Raw genomic sequence first — 17241 nt, forward strand, 5'->3', positions numbered from 1 at the left:
GGTGTGCATGGGGATATACTATGTATATCATCATTATATCATAATATATCATTATATACTATGCTATCGTGTATCATAATTTATAATGTTATATAGGAGAAATATGTATTTTTATTTGTTTGTGTGTTGTTTGTTTTACCCCCATGACATAAACTCTGTGAAGTCAGGTACTTGGTTTTTTGTGTTGTCTGCCCCATCCCTGATTCTAGAGCCATCTTTTTCACATTGCAGTTACTCAATAAGTATTGGTTAAATACATGAGTGAGATATTTTTATACTACTCTATTTTAATTCTGTTTAAGTAGTATGCTAAACTACCATTTTTTTCTTTTTTGTTTATTTTTTTTAAACACAATTAAGTGAAAATCAAACTACATTCTCTCTTCATTTTATTATGCCTATAGGGAGTCTGGCTACTGAGATTAAAACGGTTTAACTAAGGCTCCAGTGTCCACCTGGTGGCAGCTTAACTTCATCACAGTCAAATTACCTCAGAGGAAATGAACAGCTTTCCAAGAGCTGAGCTTGACAACTCAAACATGTAGAAGCCCCAGGGCGCCCACGTGTCCACGCTGTACCTGGCTCTGGAGACAAGGGCAGCCCCACATTAAGCAGTGGGGAGACATCATTAAGGTTATGATTAAACCGCCTTGCAGGGCAAAAAAAATAGCCTGCTGAGAGAAGGCCAGAGTCCTGCCCAAAACATCACTGCTTTGTTATTTATTACAAATTTCTGGTGATTTCCCTTCCTAAATCAAAAGTAGTAATGGGAGTATTACTGCCTCAACATGCAGGTTGGCAGGATAAAGGCTAGGATGCACAGGGTTGGGTGTAATAGAAGCAGTGAATGAACAAGGATTTATAGGTGCCCAAGAGGTAGAGTTCTAGGGGACAGCCAGGGTCAAGTACAGGGTAGGGTGCTCAGCAGGGAGACTTGAGAGCTGACCCTGGGAGGATCAGAGATATGGCCAAGAAGGTGTTGACCTGAAGCAGATCGACTGCCAGATAGTTTTTCAACAAAGATGGGTTTATTCAAGATGAGTAGAGAATGGCAATTAGGGGGCTGCAACCATGGCGAGCCATGTGCATGTCCCCCCATTTCAAGGGAAGGAGAACTCTTTTATAGGGGGGAAAAGGAAGCTGGGAGGGCTGGAGTAAACAAAGAGTCCATGGCTTTTCATTGGTTGAGTCCTCACCAGGAAAGAAGTATCTTTCATCTTCCTGTTGGGCTCTGCTGTGGTCACAGGGCATGAGAGCTCCTCCTTCTGGTCTCCCAGTTCTATTTAACTGAGATTTCTGTTTATTAATTTTTTACAAAGGACACCTGAAGATCAGTAATTTGGGAAAGTGTGTGTGGCGCTGGTGTTGAGGGCGGAGCAAATAGTTTTCAGGGTGATCTGACTTAGATCTGCAGGATGGCATCTTTCCCCAGAGCTGCCTTTAATGGAAAGCTAAGAACATGTCAGCTCTTGGTGCCCAGATGTTGAGTACCACCTGCCCCTCCCTCCATAGCTATTTTGGCTTATGATAACAGAGTGAGTTCCAGATGGGAAAGGCTTGACTCTATCTAGGTAATGCATTTGATGTGTCTATTAGGGCAAAGCAAAAAAAAAAAAAAATCAAATACCAGTGTTATTCTTTATCCATTGTTGCTGTCAGGGTTCAGTGCATGAAACAGAAACCACTCTGGGTCTCTTAGGCAGAAAGGGACTTAATATGGAAAATTAGGTGCTTCAAAATAATTGGAATTGCTGCAGAATGGAGTTGAGGGTTGAAATTGCTGAGCTCAAGGGCACAACACTAGAGCTGCAATCCAGGGATCAGAAAGCCACCGTCTTTGTCACAAATGCCTCTTGACACTCGTGGAGCTGGGGACTAGGCACTGGGATGCCAAGTCTGGCTGCCACCACTGCATCTTGATTCTCATATGTTCCGGACGTTACCTGCCAGCATAAACAGCAAAGGATAGCAGCCTCTGTTCACTTCCATCTTCCGAATATCACTCCAGTGGATCCAATGGCTAGAACCTAAGTTGGATGCAGAGTCTGAGAGACTGGGGAGTGTGGGATTTTGTTTTCATTTTAGTATTCATTTCTCTCTAGTGAGGCCAGGACCAGGGTGAAGCAGAGAGGCACCCGGGGGCATGAAATTTACAGAGGTGCTGGCTCTCAGGGTCAGGCAGGTGCAGGTGTTCACCTCATAGTAGTACTGTGATAATTAAATGAGATAAATCTTTTACAGAACTTAGTGTAATTTTAACACGTGATGAGTGCTCACTAATTGCTGGGTCAATACCTTTTAGCTCTAGGGAGAAAAGGAAAAATGACGTAACTTTCTCTTCTCCTATGAATGTTCTTCAAAGAATTTTTTCCTTCGATGAATCTCTAGCCTTATGTTATATAGGCTTTTGAGGGTGATGGTCATAAGGCCAGTTTGGCCACTTTTCAGTGAGTCGTGCTGTTTGTGTGTAGCGCCTCTCTAGAATGTATGGGCGTCTGTTACCTTTATCCTAAGCTTTGAGCATTCAGCCACAAGGAAAGATCTTTTTAACATCTTGTCACACCTCCCTAATTCTTCCACACGTAATGGCAGCCTCTGAAAATTATACCTTAGAATGTCATCATTTTTTACTTAATGATTGTTTGAAATATAGATACCCATAGAACAACTTAGGTGTTTCCATATTTTGGCTATTGTGAATAATGCTGTGATGAACATAGGGGTGCAGATAGCTCTTTGATATCATGATTTCATTTCTTTCAGGTACACACCCAGAAATGTAATTGCTGGATCATATAATAAAAATTATCATAATTTAATTATTTTGAGGAACCTCCATACTGTTTTCCACAGTGACCGCACCAATTTACATTCCTGCCAACAGTGCTCAAGGGTTCCCTTTTCTCCACACCCTAAGCAGCATTTGTTGTCTCTTGTTTTTTGAGGACAGCCATTCTAACAGGTGTGAGGTGGTAGCTTATTGTGGTTTTGATTTGCATTTCTCTTATGATTAGTGATGTTGAGCATCTTTTCATGTACCTCTCGGCCATTTGTATGTCTTATTTGGAAAAATATCTACTCAGGTTTTCAGCCCATTTTAAAATCAGATCATTATTATTATTATTTTTGCTATTGAATTGTATGAGTTCTTTATATATTTTGGATATTAACCCTTTATCAGAGATATGGCTTGCAAATATTTCCTCCCATTCTGTAGGTTGCCTGTTACTTGTGTTGATTGTTTCTTTTGCTCTGTAGAAGCTTTGTAGCTTGATGTAGTCCACTTGTTTATTTTTGCTTTTGTTGTTTGTGCTTTTGGCATCATAGCCAAAAGCATTGTTGTGAAGACCAATGTCTTATAGGAGTTTTATGGTTTCAGGTCTTACATTTAAGTCTTTAAACCTTTTTGGGTTAATTTTTGTGGTTGTTCTAAGATAGAAGTCCAATTTCATCGTTTTGCATATGAATATCCAGGTTTCCCAGCACCATTTACTGAAGAACGTTTCCTTTCCCCATTGAATATCCTTGGCTTCTTTGTCAAATATTAGTTGACTGTATATGTGTGGGTTTATTTCTGGGCTTTGATCCTGTTCCACTGGTTAATGTGTCTTTTTGCAAGTAACATCCTGTTTTTATTATTACAACTTTATAGTAAAGTTTGAAATAAGGAAGTATAATGCCTCCAACTTTGATCTTTTTTTAAAAAGATTACTTTGGCTATTCAGGGTCTTTTGTGGTTCCATGTGAATTTTAAGATCGTTTCTTCTATTTCTGTGAAAAATGCCATTGGAATTTTGTTAGGGATTGCATCAAATCTATAGATGGCTTTGAATAGTCATATAATCACTTTGAAAAATTATTTGTCATTATCTCTTCATGTTAAATATGTACATCTTATAACCACCAAGTTCTTGCCTAACAAAATATATGTAAAGAATAATTATAATTGCCCTTGTAACAATTAAAAGACAGAGAAAACCAAAGTTCCACTGAAAGTAAAATAGATAGATTTGGTATGTTCATATAATAAACTTCTACATGTCTATGAAAATGAATTACTATTGTACATAATAAAATATATAATTCTTATAAATACAATGTTATCAAAAGAATCCAATCCTGAAAGGACCCATTCTGTGTTATTTCATTTATATAATGTTTAAAAATAGGCTGTATAAAGTTATGGTGTCAGAATAGTACTTATCTTTGGGGAGGAGAAACAGACAGTGATTAAGAGCAGGCATGAGGGGGCTTTTGGGGTGCTGCTAATATTACATGAATGTGTTCTCTTTATGACATTTCATGAAGCTTAAGATTTGTGGTCTTTTCTGTATGTTTGTTACATTCCAGTAAAAATGTAAAAAAAAAAAAAAAATGCTACCAAAAAAAAAAAAAAGAAAATATAAGGAAAGGACCTGAATAGAAAAGAAAAAAATGAAAGTGGTATTTTGTTATTAAATATCATTTTTTATGTTAAAATTGAACAATACTTACAAAGTTCAACTATAACAGTAAGGTTATTTTAATGACTAGAAATCAGCATTTATTTGCATATCAGCATGATATTTGCATTTTTGCCCCATTGACCTATTTTCTCCTCTATCAACAAGTCTCTGAAACACGAAGGTACGTAGTTCAAATGATGTATATATATATTTTTTAACTTTTTTATTGGAATATAATTGCTTTACAATGGTGTGTTAGTTTCTGCTGTATAACAAAGTGAATCAGCTCTACGTATACATATATCCCCATATCCCCTCCCTCTTCTGTCTCCCTCCCACCCTCCCTATCCCACCCCTCTAGGTGGTCACAAAGCACTGAGCTGATCTCCCTGTGCTATGCAGCTGCTTCTCACTAGCTATCTATTTTACACTTGGTAGTGTGTATGTCCATGCCACGCTCTCACTTCGTCCCAGCTTACCTTCCCCCTTCTCTGTGTCCTCAGGTCCATTCTCTGTGTCTGCGTCTTTATTCCTGTCCTGCCCCTGTGTTCTTCAGAACCATTTTTTTTGTTTGTTTTAGATTCCCTATACATATGTGTTAGCATACGGTATTTGTTTTTCTCTTTCTGACTTACTTCACTCTGTATGACAGACTCTAGGTCCATCCACCTCACTACAAATAACTGAATTTTGTTTCTTTTTATGGCTGAGTAATATTCCATTGTATATATGTGCCACATCTTCTTTATCCATTCATCTGTTGATGGACACTTAGGTTGCTTCCATGTCCTGGCTATTGTAAATAGTGCTGCAATGAACATTTTGGTACATGTCTCTTTTTGAATTATGGTTTTCTCAGGGTAGATGCCCAGTAGTGGGATCGCTGGGTCATATGGTAGTTCTATTTTTAGTTTTTTAAGGAACCTCCATACTGTTCTCCATAGTGGCTGTATCAATTTACATTTCCACCAACAGTGCAAGACTATACTACAAAGCTACAGTAATCAAGGCAGTATGGTACTGGCACAAAAACAGAAATACAGATCAATGGAACAGGATAGAAAGCCCAGAGATCAACCCATGCACATATGGTCACCTTATCTTTGATAAAGGAGGCAAGAATATACAATGGAGAAAAGACAGCCTTTTCAATAAGTGGTGCTGGGAAAACTGGACAGCTACATGTAAAAGAATGAAATTAGAATACTCCCTAACACCATACACAAAAATAAACTCAGAATGGATTAAACACCTAAATGTAAGGCCAGACACTATAAAACTCTTAGAGGAAAACATAGGCAGAACACTCTATGACATAAATCACAGCAAGATCCTTTTTGACCCACCTCCTAGAGAAAGGGAAATAAAAACAAAAATGAACAAATAGTACCTAATGAAACTTAAAAGCTTTTGCACAGCAAAGGAAACCATAAAAAAGACAAAAAGACAACCCTCAGAATGGGAGAAAATATTTGTAAACGAAGCAACTGACAAAGGATTAATCTCCAAAATATGCAAGCAGCTCATGCAGCTTAAATCAAAAAAACAAACAACCCAATCCAAAAATGGGCAGAAGACCTAAATAGACATTTCTCCAAAGAAGATATACAGATTGCCAACAAACATATGAAAGGATGCTCAACATCACTAATCATTAGAGAAATACAAATCAAAAATACAATGAGGTATCACCTCACAGTGGTTAGAATGGCCATCATCAAAAAATCTACAAACAATAAATGCTGGAGAGGGTGTGGATCTATATGTTTTTAAACTGCTCACCTTGCAGTTTCAAGATGGTGGGAATGCTCTCAACTGACGTCTGTGCAGAATCTAGTGACTGCCATCCCACAAGTTAATGCATCTGTTTGTGTGCAGGGCACTGAAAACTGACATAAAATATATTTGCATGTACACACCATTTTCTTAAATATATGCAGCTACCTCTCTCTCTATCATCTATCTATCTACCTATCTATCTATCTACCTATCATCTATCTATCATCTATCTATATCTATCTAATCTATCTATCATCTATCTATCTATATCTATCTATCTATCATCTATCTATATATATCTATCATCTATCTATCTATCCATCCATCTACCATCTATCTATATATATCTATCATCTATCTAGCTAGCTAGCTAGCTATCTACGTACCTACCTATCTATCTTTCTATCTATCATTTGGATCAAATATGTAGAGTACCCCCCTCCCCACCAAAACCTGGAAGGACACAGTCTGGAACCCCCGGGACTGTTTGTTTCCTTCATTTCTCACATTCTGCCTGCCTGATTGTAAGATGGTGGTTGGAAACCTAACTCATCTCCTGGGGGTAGGTTGTCTCCCTGCTTCTGAGGGTTAGCCTGCCAAGAAGGCAACCAAACCTTTACTAACCTCTGGGCAAAAGCTCCTATTTTCCTTTGTGTGTAGAAGGCCATGGCAGCTGCTTGCTGCTTCTGTACACCCCGCGGGCCCTCCTGAGGTGGGGCGATGGAGGTGGCTGTGGACGTGGAGTTACTCTGCTGGGGAAGCGTGGAAAGCAGAGCCTTTCACTGTTTCACACCCACCTTCGTGCCTGCGACACAGAAAAACAGTAACAGGAATGTCTCCACAGACCTCGTGGAAGCCAAAGTGTTGAGTGAAATTGTTGCTTTCTGTTTGCAAAGGCAGGCTTTTCACTTCTCACCTCACTTAAAACGGATCTGACAAGAATTTGGCACAAGCGCTCCCACCCTCCCCCCTGAAACACTCTTGACACCACAGCCTCCCTGTGCTCCTTTTACCCCTCAGGTTCTCAGGATTCTTTGCTGATTCCTCTGCTTTTCCCTAACCTTTATATATTAGCATTCCTTTAAGCTCTATCACAACCCTCTTGGCTCACTCTACATACTTTCTCCCTGGGTAATCTCATCCATTTCCATGGTTTTAAATATCACATATATGTCAACAATGCCAAATTATATATCCAAGCTCACTATCTTGTTCTGAGCATCCAAAGAAACTGACACTGTCAAAGGAATATGAGCTCACAAAAGTAAGCGATCATTTGAGTTACATAAGGATTAAAAAGAAAGATGCACCATATGGTACCTATTCTAGAGGAATAATTAATGGAGTGGAACAAACAATTTAAAATAAGAAGTATTTTCAAAGAAATAAAGATATTGAAAATAAGAAGCATAAGTAAGCAGTCGTTAAGAAAAGCCAGAGTGGCATTAGTGGTTATTTCTCTGGCAGAGTTGTGGATGAGGCTAAAGAATCTCCTCCAAGATGAAGGGGGACTTAGGTGAGGCCCCAAGAGAATGGTGTAACCTCATGCAATAAGATCACCTTGACAACAAAAGACCACAGATTGTAGGAGAAGCAGCCCACGATTGGAGACACCCCTGCCCACTTTAAGTCAAAATCTCCTCTCTTCCCCCACTGCTGCTGCCTTCTTTCCTGAACAAGACAGGTAAGAGTAGGGCTTCCTGAAGTTTGCACCCAGATGGGCAGATGAGGACAGGAGAACCAGCAATAGGAGAAGGAAGGAGAGAGAAAGAAGGCAAGAGTGAGAGTCCTGCCTGGACACTGGAGAGAGAATATGCGTGCAACTATAAAAACAACATTTGAATTTGACAGAATATTTTCCTGAATGAGACTGAGATTTTAATAAATGGATGAGTGTGAGATAACAGAAAATACCTATATCAGTCTCTGCCCCTGATTCCCAGCACTGAACTCCTGAAACCCTTATAATTTCCTAAGTAATAAAAGTATCAAAAGCATCTTTTGTTCTAATGAGGCGACTCTAGCTGGGTTCCTGGTTGGGGGCTGGTCACCAGAAAGACCAAACTGTGATTAGAACCTTGAAATTTTCAGCCCAAACCCCCATCCTCCAGAGAGGGGAGAGGGGCTGGAAATAGAGTGATGAAGTCTCCATGAAATCCCCAAAGTATGGGGTCGAGGAGCTTCCCGGTGGGTGAACACGTCCTCAGTGGGAGAGTGATGCACCCCAACTTCCCAGGGACAGACCTCCTGGGTCAGGACCCTCCTAGACCTCACCCTGTGTATCTCTTCATCTGGCTGTTCATCTGTATCCTTTACCATATCCTTTAATAAACTGGTAAACGTGTCTCCATGAGTTCTGTGCACCACTCTAGCAAACTAATCACATCCAAGGGGGAGGTTGTTGGAACTTTCAGTCTATAGCAGGTTGGTCAGAAGCACAGGTGACCGCCTGGGCTTGTGACTGGCATCTGACGTGTGTGTGTGTGTGTATGTGTGTGTCTGTGTGTGTGTGTGTGTGTGTGGTGGGGAGTCTTGTGGGACTGAGCCCTTCACCTGCGGAACCTAATGCCATCTCCAGGTAGAGAGTGTCAGAACTGAGTTAAATCATAGGACACCCAGCTAGTGTCACAGAGAATTGCTTGTGGTGGGGAAAAACCTCTATACATTCACTGACTAGAAGTGTCAGGAGTGAAGGGTTCTGGGGGAATAGCAAAGGAGACACACAGGAGGGAAACACAGTAGGGAAGAACTGGGTTTTTCCTTACAACAGGAGGGAAAGACTGAGTTTTTCCATTTTAATAAGATTATGGAAATAATTAGACTGGACTAAAATTTAAATAGAAATAGATTGGAAAGAAAACGAGATGAGTGCTCTAGGCAGACTGCCTGTTCAATGCCAAGAAAAGTGCAAGCAATTTTGAGAGTAAAACATATTTCGTGCTGTACCTAACTGAACTGAGAACCAATTATTTACTGACCACCAGACATGTAAAAATGATTGTCTAGGTGTTAGAGATAGAGCCGTGCATAATTCTGACAAAAATCTCTCCCCTCAGGGAGCTTACTTTCTGGTGGAAATCAAAGCAGGTATATGTGTTACCTACTGAGGAATGTCCAAGCCTGTCCTGATCAGGCTCTAGAGCATCGCTGTTCGGTGGAACTTTCTGGAAAAGTTCTATATCTGCGCAGTCCAGTAGCTACATGTGGCAGGCGTGACTCAGGAACTCTCAAGTCTTATTTAATTTTAACTCATTTAAATTTAAATAGCCGCCTGTGTCTAGTGGCTACCATATTGGACAGAGCAGCTCTAAGTTTTAGTGAAATTGGACAATCGACTTTTATTGAAAGCCCCCTTACTAACCAGGACTCAGAAACCAATCCATATGACTGTTCCATGGACACTCCTTTAAGAATAAAGAGTTTAATAAATATCAATTAGAGATACCCTGTTATTTGTGTTATTTAGGACGTTGATATCATTACTGATTATACTCCATCACTTGATGATTCATGGACTGAGGATGGGTGTGGACTAAGACTTCCCTCACTTTTGGGCTCTGGCCGTGTCTCCGCTTCCAGAGTTCATTACCTTGTTCTTAGCTGGACACTGTGCTTCCTATAATCGCTGCTTATTTGGAAATGAAGCTTTCAGGAAAATGTCTCAATTACCATTTTACACTTAATATGAGACATGTAAGGAAAGAGATATTCCCTTTTGCCTCACCACAAATCACCATGAGGTTTTGGAACTTTGAGGGCTTTCTAGCTTTGCTGGAGCATGAGGTCACATATGCAGCAGTAGGTCCTTGAAGACAAAAATAGAGCAGCTATTTAGACTTCATGAACATGTTTGATTCTCTCAAGAATAAATGGGGGAGGGTCATGGAGAATTGGAAATAAATACATGATAGAGTTGTTCAGGAGCTTGGTGGCATCAGGCCAACATCTCTGTGAACCTCTTGACCTTTGCTTCATGTTTGTCATTTCATGGTTAGCAAATGGCTGCTGGGGATCCAGACATCATGTCCACATTCAAGGGAGGAAAGCATGGGAAAGAGGGGAAAGACTTTGTCAGGTACATCCATTCCATTCCCCCCAAAAAACATAATCTCTCCCAGGAACGTCCTGCATGTGTGTCGTTAGCCACCCAGACACTATGAGCTTTCAGGGAGGATGCAGAAGCAAGCATGTAGCCTGACACAGTGACACCCCAAATAAAATCAAAGTTCAATCAGCAAAGAAGAAGGGGGAAGTGAGCCTTGAACAAGCGACTAACAGTACCTAACACAGTAGGGATTCAACTTATTTTTCTTTATATAGTGAACCTGTTTCTCAGAAGAGAAAAAGCCATTACTGATTTTTCACAACAATCTTTAAATTACAGGTCTCTCAGTCCGTGGGATTGAAATGAAACAAATACTAGCAATAGGCTCATGCCAGTCTCAGAATCACTTTTTTATTTCAATGAATAGTGCTGATGGGTTGAGCTCATTTCAGTAGCTGGATGCTTCCTACCCTAATAGGAGCATTGTCCCAGGAGCCTCCTCAGCTATGTATGCAAATACATTCCTGTCAAATCCTAACATCAGTTTGACATACATGCTTCAACATGGTTGAATTCCTGTGGAAATTATTCAGGTGAAGAATAGGGCAGATGGAATGGCACCACACAAATACGGGAAAGAGCTGAAACAGTAAAGAAATAACAAGTCAGCAAGCATAATAAGTCATGGAGAGATTGGCTGGAGAGAAGGAAGGGGCCATGTCATGCACAATCTTGGAGGCCAGTGGTAAGGAGTGAAGATTGTATTCTAAGCACAGTAAGAAGCTCTTGAGGTACTTGGTTCAAACAGAGTGCACGCCTGGTTTACGAACTGTCACTAGTGTAGTCATCCATGGGAAAAACAATTTAAATGTGTTCAAATGTCTTCTGTTAAGTTGAATAAGCAATTTGTCAATTTCAGTGTATTCAATGAATTGCTTTGATAGGCATCTCCTGTATGTCACACATCCAAGGAGGAAACGCACCTGTGTGCATCAGAGGGGGCTCTCCGTAGACTTCTCTCTTCCCACTGCACAGAGCTGCAGAGTTCTCTGGCAAGTAAGTATCCCTTTCATGGGTTCTAGTTTCTCTTTTGTACTCTTATGCCATTATGTATGAGTTTCATTATGCGTGTGCTCCCCAAATAACTGGGCCTATCATGTCTATTAAAGAAACCAATGGACATTCTGACTCTTGGAAATGATTACTTTTGCTTAAGAAAATGTTTGGCTCCTGTAGGGGTAGGTAACATGATACAGGGTTAAGAGTGGATGGGAAGGTAAGTCAGGGATCAATTCAGTAGTCTAAGAGAGCACGGTGCTTGGGTTAGATTGGTGCTAATGGACACAAGGAACCATGGGTGACTTGAGATGTATTTTGGAGGAAAAAATTGAATTAACGATGGATTCAGTTAAGGTAGGCATACAGAGAGAATAATCAAGTATAACTTCCAGAGTGCTGGCAGAGTACTGGTTGCATACTATTAAGGCTTATTGCATGAATGAGAAAAAGGGGGTATGATAGTCACGACATGTACAATGCTTTCCAGTTTTAAAATAATTTGAACCTACGTCTTAAGATATGGTAGGACAGGGTTTATTATTTTACATTCTTTGCAGACGTGGAAACAGAGGCTCACTGCCTCTTAGTTCTGCTTTTGCCAATCTGGAGACTGGTCAGAGACAGAAGATGTGATGTGGGAAAGAGAGAGGACATACACAAAGAGGTCAGATGAATCTTAGAGAAGAGGAAATTAGAAGACGGCGAGGAAAGTTGTGCGGGGATGGGGAAGAGACCTGGCGTAGCTGGGACCTGCGGGAGCTATGGGGAGGCACTGTGCACTCTTGAGTGGTGTGGGTGTAGGTGAGGGTTGGGTCTCCTTTTGATGTGCTTGAAGAGCTGTAAGGAAAAGATTGTTTTGTTTTGTTTTTTTGGTGGGGGTTTGTAATAACTTTTGATGGGTGAGGTATTTCTGCTTCTGTGTGATTCCAGGTAGAGACTGAGTTCATTAAGATTCCAGCTTTCATGCTGTTCATATCGTTTTGTTGCCTTGAGCACACATGTGAAATGGAACTTGAATGAAGGCTGATTTGGAAAGCAGAGCATGATTTGGGGGCAGTGAGAAAATGGGTTTGACCAGTTTTATGTTAAACTTTGTGAAAGACAAGTTGGACAGGTCCATTGGATACAGGTTATAGAAGGCCTGGGAAAAAATGTGAATTGAAATCCTTACTAGCCAGATGTGCTGTAAATGCTCTGTCCTGCTGAAAAGAATTTTTAGAAATATAGAAAATTATTAAGATGATAAAAAATATTCATAGTACCATCATGTGGAAAAAAACTTTTACTATTTTAGGGTGTTTCTTCTAGCCTTTTATATGGGTGCATGTATAAACGTGTGTAAAAACTTCATAATATTTTAATAATTGAAATTATAATATACATAACATTTTACAACATATTTAAAGTGCTCGGTGGACACTTTCATATTAAATAATCTTCACAAAATAATTGTTGAGGGCAAGACAGTAGTTCATCATATGGGTGAACCATGAGTTATTTAACCCTTTCCTTACAGACTTTATTTTAGCTATTCTGCCATTCCTCTAGTGAATCTTATCATTTGCTATTTCTTTTTTAGCCATTATAAATGGCACTAATTTGGTACTTGATAAATTTTTCAGAATTAGAATCTTTTACTGGTCAGAGGTAGTGGACACTGGTGCCCACTTTGGCAGCACATCTACTAAAATTGGAACAATACAGAGATTAGCATGGTTCTTGTGCAAGGATGACACGCACATTCGTGAAATGTTCTGTATATTTGGATGTTAACTAGACGGTGATCATTTCACAGTTTATACAAACGTCAAATCACCATGTGTTGTAGCTGAAACTCATGTAATGTTGTGTGTCAATTATACCTTAATTTTAAAAAAGTAATGGACACTTTTAGAGACCTTGGTAGATATTGCCCAATGGCCATCTAGGTTTGAACCCCTTCGGATGCCTTTTAGCAAATGATTGGATTTCCTATTTCACTGTCTCCTCCCCAATACTGGGAATTAACTTTTAAAACATGAAAAATAATATCTCATGGTCTTCATTTGCATGTCTTTGGTTCCTAGAGAGTTTATTGGCTATTTTTCTTTCAAAACGTACATTCACGTGTTCCGTTTATCTTTCTGTTCTGTCTTCATCACTTAAGACAACTTGGACCCAAAACAGAGTGGTAACTAAATAAATATTTTTACGATTGACTGAAAATCCGTTGGACTACCACCCAGGAACCAGTAATGCATACAGTTTTTGTGGTTCCTCTTCTATCCATCTTCCCAAATTTAATGATTTCTCCTATGAGATGTAGTATTCAGAGAAAATGTGATTTTTTTTTCCCTACTCCCTGTAATCCTAAGAGACATACTCTCAGTTGAAATTTTCTCTCTTCATTTTCACTGTTCTTCATACATCATTAGTGGGAGCTGTTGCGTTATGGGAGGGCAGTGTCTGGACTGCATATTTATTGAACTCTAATTGTGTGCCTAAATGAATATGCCAGCCATGCAACTACCAATGTAAGTCTTAAAAATAATAATTTGCGTAACTAGCCGACAGGAAGGCTTGAGCTATTATTTAAGTTCATATATAACATTACATCGTCAAGTGTTAATTTATGCTCTGTCCTTTCCAGAATGATTGAGCTGTTTGGTAGTTTTATTTATGACTCATGCTTAGATCCATTTTCCAGTGCTGATAATGTTGAGATAATGGGGATTTATAGTTCACCCTGACAAGAGGCCATAAAACAAATGGCTGGATGTTTTCTCTATTGCTACAGGCTCAATTTGTATCATAAAGTACTTAATAATTGTTATTAATGAACGCTCTGTGGTTGGTATATAGACACAGCTGGGAATCACATCTGTTATCAGACAGCCTGTGTTGAGTAAAGCACAAACACTGCAGGGAACTAATAGCTACAAAAGGAAATGACATCACAGGGCCATAGGAAGTGCCATAGATATTAGCTGCACTGAGACAGAAGAGAATTAGGATGGATTTTAGGAGAAATGACAGAATTTGGCTCTTTTTAAAAATTTTCTTTCATGTGGATCACAAATATCTTCAATTGTGAGCCTGAGTTCCAGGGTCAATCCATATATTATATATGAGTAAAACATATATCTTATTTTTTTAGATGAAAACAAATAAAAATAGACCAAATTCAGCTTACCAACTTACGCCTTCCAGGCTTATCTTCTGCTGCTCCTCTCGAAACACTCTGATATTCCATCCAAATTGGGTTCTTCGCCTTTGTTTTTGCAGACTTACGCTTTCCTGCCTGTGTGCTTTTCCTTATATTGTTACCTCTAGTTGAGTCCATTTCCCTCAAACTATTTCAAAAGAAAAAGAACTTTCTTTCTTTGACTTTTCTTCCTTCCTCCCTCCCTTTCTTTTTCATTTTTCCTCTCCCCTCTCCTCTCCTCTCCTTCCCTCCCTCCCTCCTTCCCTCTCTCCCTCCCTTCCTTCCTAACTTTTTTCTCTTTCTCTGTCTTTTTTTCCCTTATTTGTCCACATTATCAACTTTCATTTTTTTCATTCACCACTGGCAAACATATGAATATATTTCATATGTGTCATTTGATTATATGTAGTCTTACAAGATAGGTTTTGCTTTGGGTGCCTGTTTTTTTTTTAATTTAAGGAAATCATCGTAAATTATAGACCTCATTTTACTTCTTTAACTTAGCAATGAAGTGCCAACCACGGGGCCCTGTGAACATCTAGTCCATTCTTTCTAAAGTTTCCTAAAACTCGATGTGTATCCACCAGATCTGATCTGTCCACTCGGTTGGTGATGGACACTCACATTGCTCTGAATCCCTATCACAATAAGCAAGGTGATGATGGGCATTTTTATGTATGTTGCTTGTGGGTCTATGAAAGAATTTGCTGCATTCCTGGGAGTGTAATTGCTCGGTCACAAAGTGTGTGTAAACTTGATTTGACTAAATGCCCACAGGTAGCTCTCAAGAATGCTTCACCATTCTTCTCTCTGCAGGAGTACGTGTTGGTTCTTGTATCCCTATGTTCTACCAATAGTTGGGATTGCCTAGTTTTACATTTTAACCACATTAACAGAGGTACAATGATATTTCATGATTGTTCTCCTTTGTGTCTGTGATTACCACTGAGAGTGAACATCTCTTGACTGGCTTATTAGTTCTTGTGGTTCGTTCTATTTTAATCACCTATTCATATTTTTGCCCATTTTTTCTCTTGGGTTATCTGTCTCTTGTGGACTTAAAGGAATTTCTTGTATATTTGTACATTGTCCGTTTTAGATATTGCAAATATTTTCTTACAATCTGTCATTTCTCCGTTAACGCTATCCATATTCTTCTCCATTAAACAAAAATAATTAGTTTTGATGTAATTATACTTAACACATTTATGCCTGAGGATTTCTGCTTTTCAAGTATTTTAAAAAGAATTCTTCCCCACCTCTAAATCACAAATATAAATTCTGACACTTTCTTCTATTGATTTTCTATTTTATCTTTCATTAATCTATCTGGATTCTATTTTTATATGTGATGCTATTTAGGGATACAATTTTAGTTTCTCCCTAATATTATATACAAAACAACCCACCCTTTCACCTTTGATTCATGGTGCTGTATTTCTATATTTATCATATATTAAGTTCTCACCTATACATGGTCTTCTCTGAGTTTGCTCTTTTGTTCCATTGGCCTATTTGCCCATCAGTTCTCATATCAATAGCTGCTTACTTTATTACTCTATGTTAGGACAGGCAGTCTACCATGGGCACTGAGCGTCCCTGAACATGCCTGCTGAGTGTGCCAAACCGCAAGGCTTATTTATCCCCAAACTGAGCAGTTTCTGTAGCTGGTCACATAGGCAACCAGGTAGGTACGTGACCATAGCATGGCTACTTCTCACTCTCTGGTGGAGGAGACAGGGAAGAGAGAGGGAGAGACTGTCTTGTTTCCTGCTTATGACAGAAGGCGCCATAACCACCTGGGTGGGGCTGTTTGGACCGCCGTTGTGCACCATTTTTATTGCTCCTACTGCTAAATGTATAATTAGTATTGATGTTTTACCTGCTTGTGCTATGAACCCTCATAAAATTCAAGGGGGATTGTCCCAATGGAAAGAGTCACTTTTAGAGAATTGATAGTTGATACGACAGACCACCAATGAGGTTTCCAGTTGCCCCCATGTTGTACAACAGAAACGATACAGAATTCCAGGAAGTGAAAAGGAAATCACAGTGTTGGGGTCCGTAAACCCCAAGGACCCTTTTGAACTACAAGTATCTGCTACTGATAACTGCTGACTGAAACTAATATTGGTGTATGTTCTGGCAACACATGAATGTGTACTCTGCTGTTTTGGGATGTAATATTCATTAATACCAATTATGTCGAGTTTGTTGATAGTGCTGTTCAAGTCCTCTTTATGCTTGCTAATTTTCTGTCTGTCTTGCCTATCAATTACTGATTGAGGAGTGTTGAAACCTCTTATCATAATTGTGGATTTGTCTGTTTCTTGTTTCAGTTGTTTTTGCTTCATATATTTTGAATCTGTTATTAGATGCAAACACATTTAAAATTGCTATTTTTTTTATGAATTAATCACTTTATCCTTACTTTTTATCTCTGGCGGTAATACTTGTTATGAAGTCTGCCTCGTCTCACATTGTCTTAGCCATCCCAGCTTGCTTACAATTAATGTTTATATGAAATAACTGTTCCTGTCTTCCAGTTTTAACTTACGCAGGTCTTTATATTTGAGGTGGGTTTCTTGGATATCACATTTAGCTATTTTTCTGAAGTCCCATTTGAGAATCTTTGACTTAAGTAGGAACGTATAGACCAAGAGTCAACAAATCATTTCTGTAAAGGGCCAGTTGGTAAATATTTTAGGCTCTTGAAGCACATAGCCTGC

At 39.3% G+C, this 17241-nt stretch overlaps 1 long non-coding RNA gene across 2 annotated transcripts in view; it reads left to right on the top strand.

Moving 5' to 3' along the window:
* LOC309606252 overlaps window positions 1-17241 on the top strand; it is a 371740-nt gene that overhangs the window by 34898 nt on the left and 319601 nt on the right. For both annotated transcript variants that reach the window (XR_014231716.1, XR_014231717.1), the window contains exon 2: window positions 11214-11325. This is a non-coding gene — a long non-coding RNA (uncharacterized lncRNA). The remainder of the gene's footprint in view (window positions 1-11213; window positions 11326-17241) is intronic.

This window comes from Balaenoptera borealis (genome assembly GCF_965194805.1).
Source record: "Balaenoptera borealis genome assembly, chromosome: 11".
Lineage (NCBI taxonomy): Eukaryota > Metazoa > Chordata > Mammalia > Artiodactyla > Balaenopteridae > Balaenoptera > Balaenoptera borealis.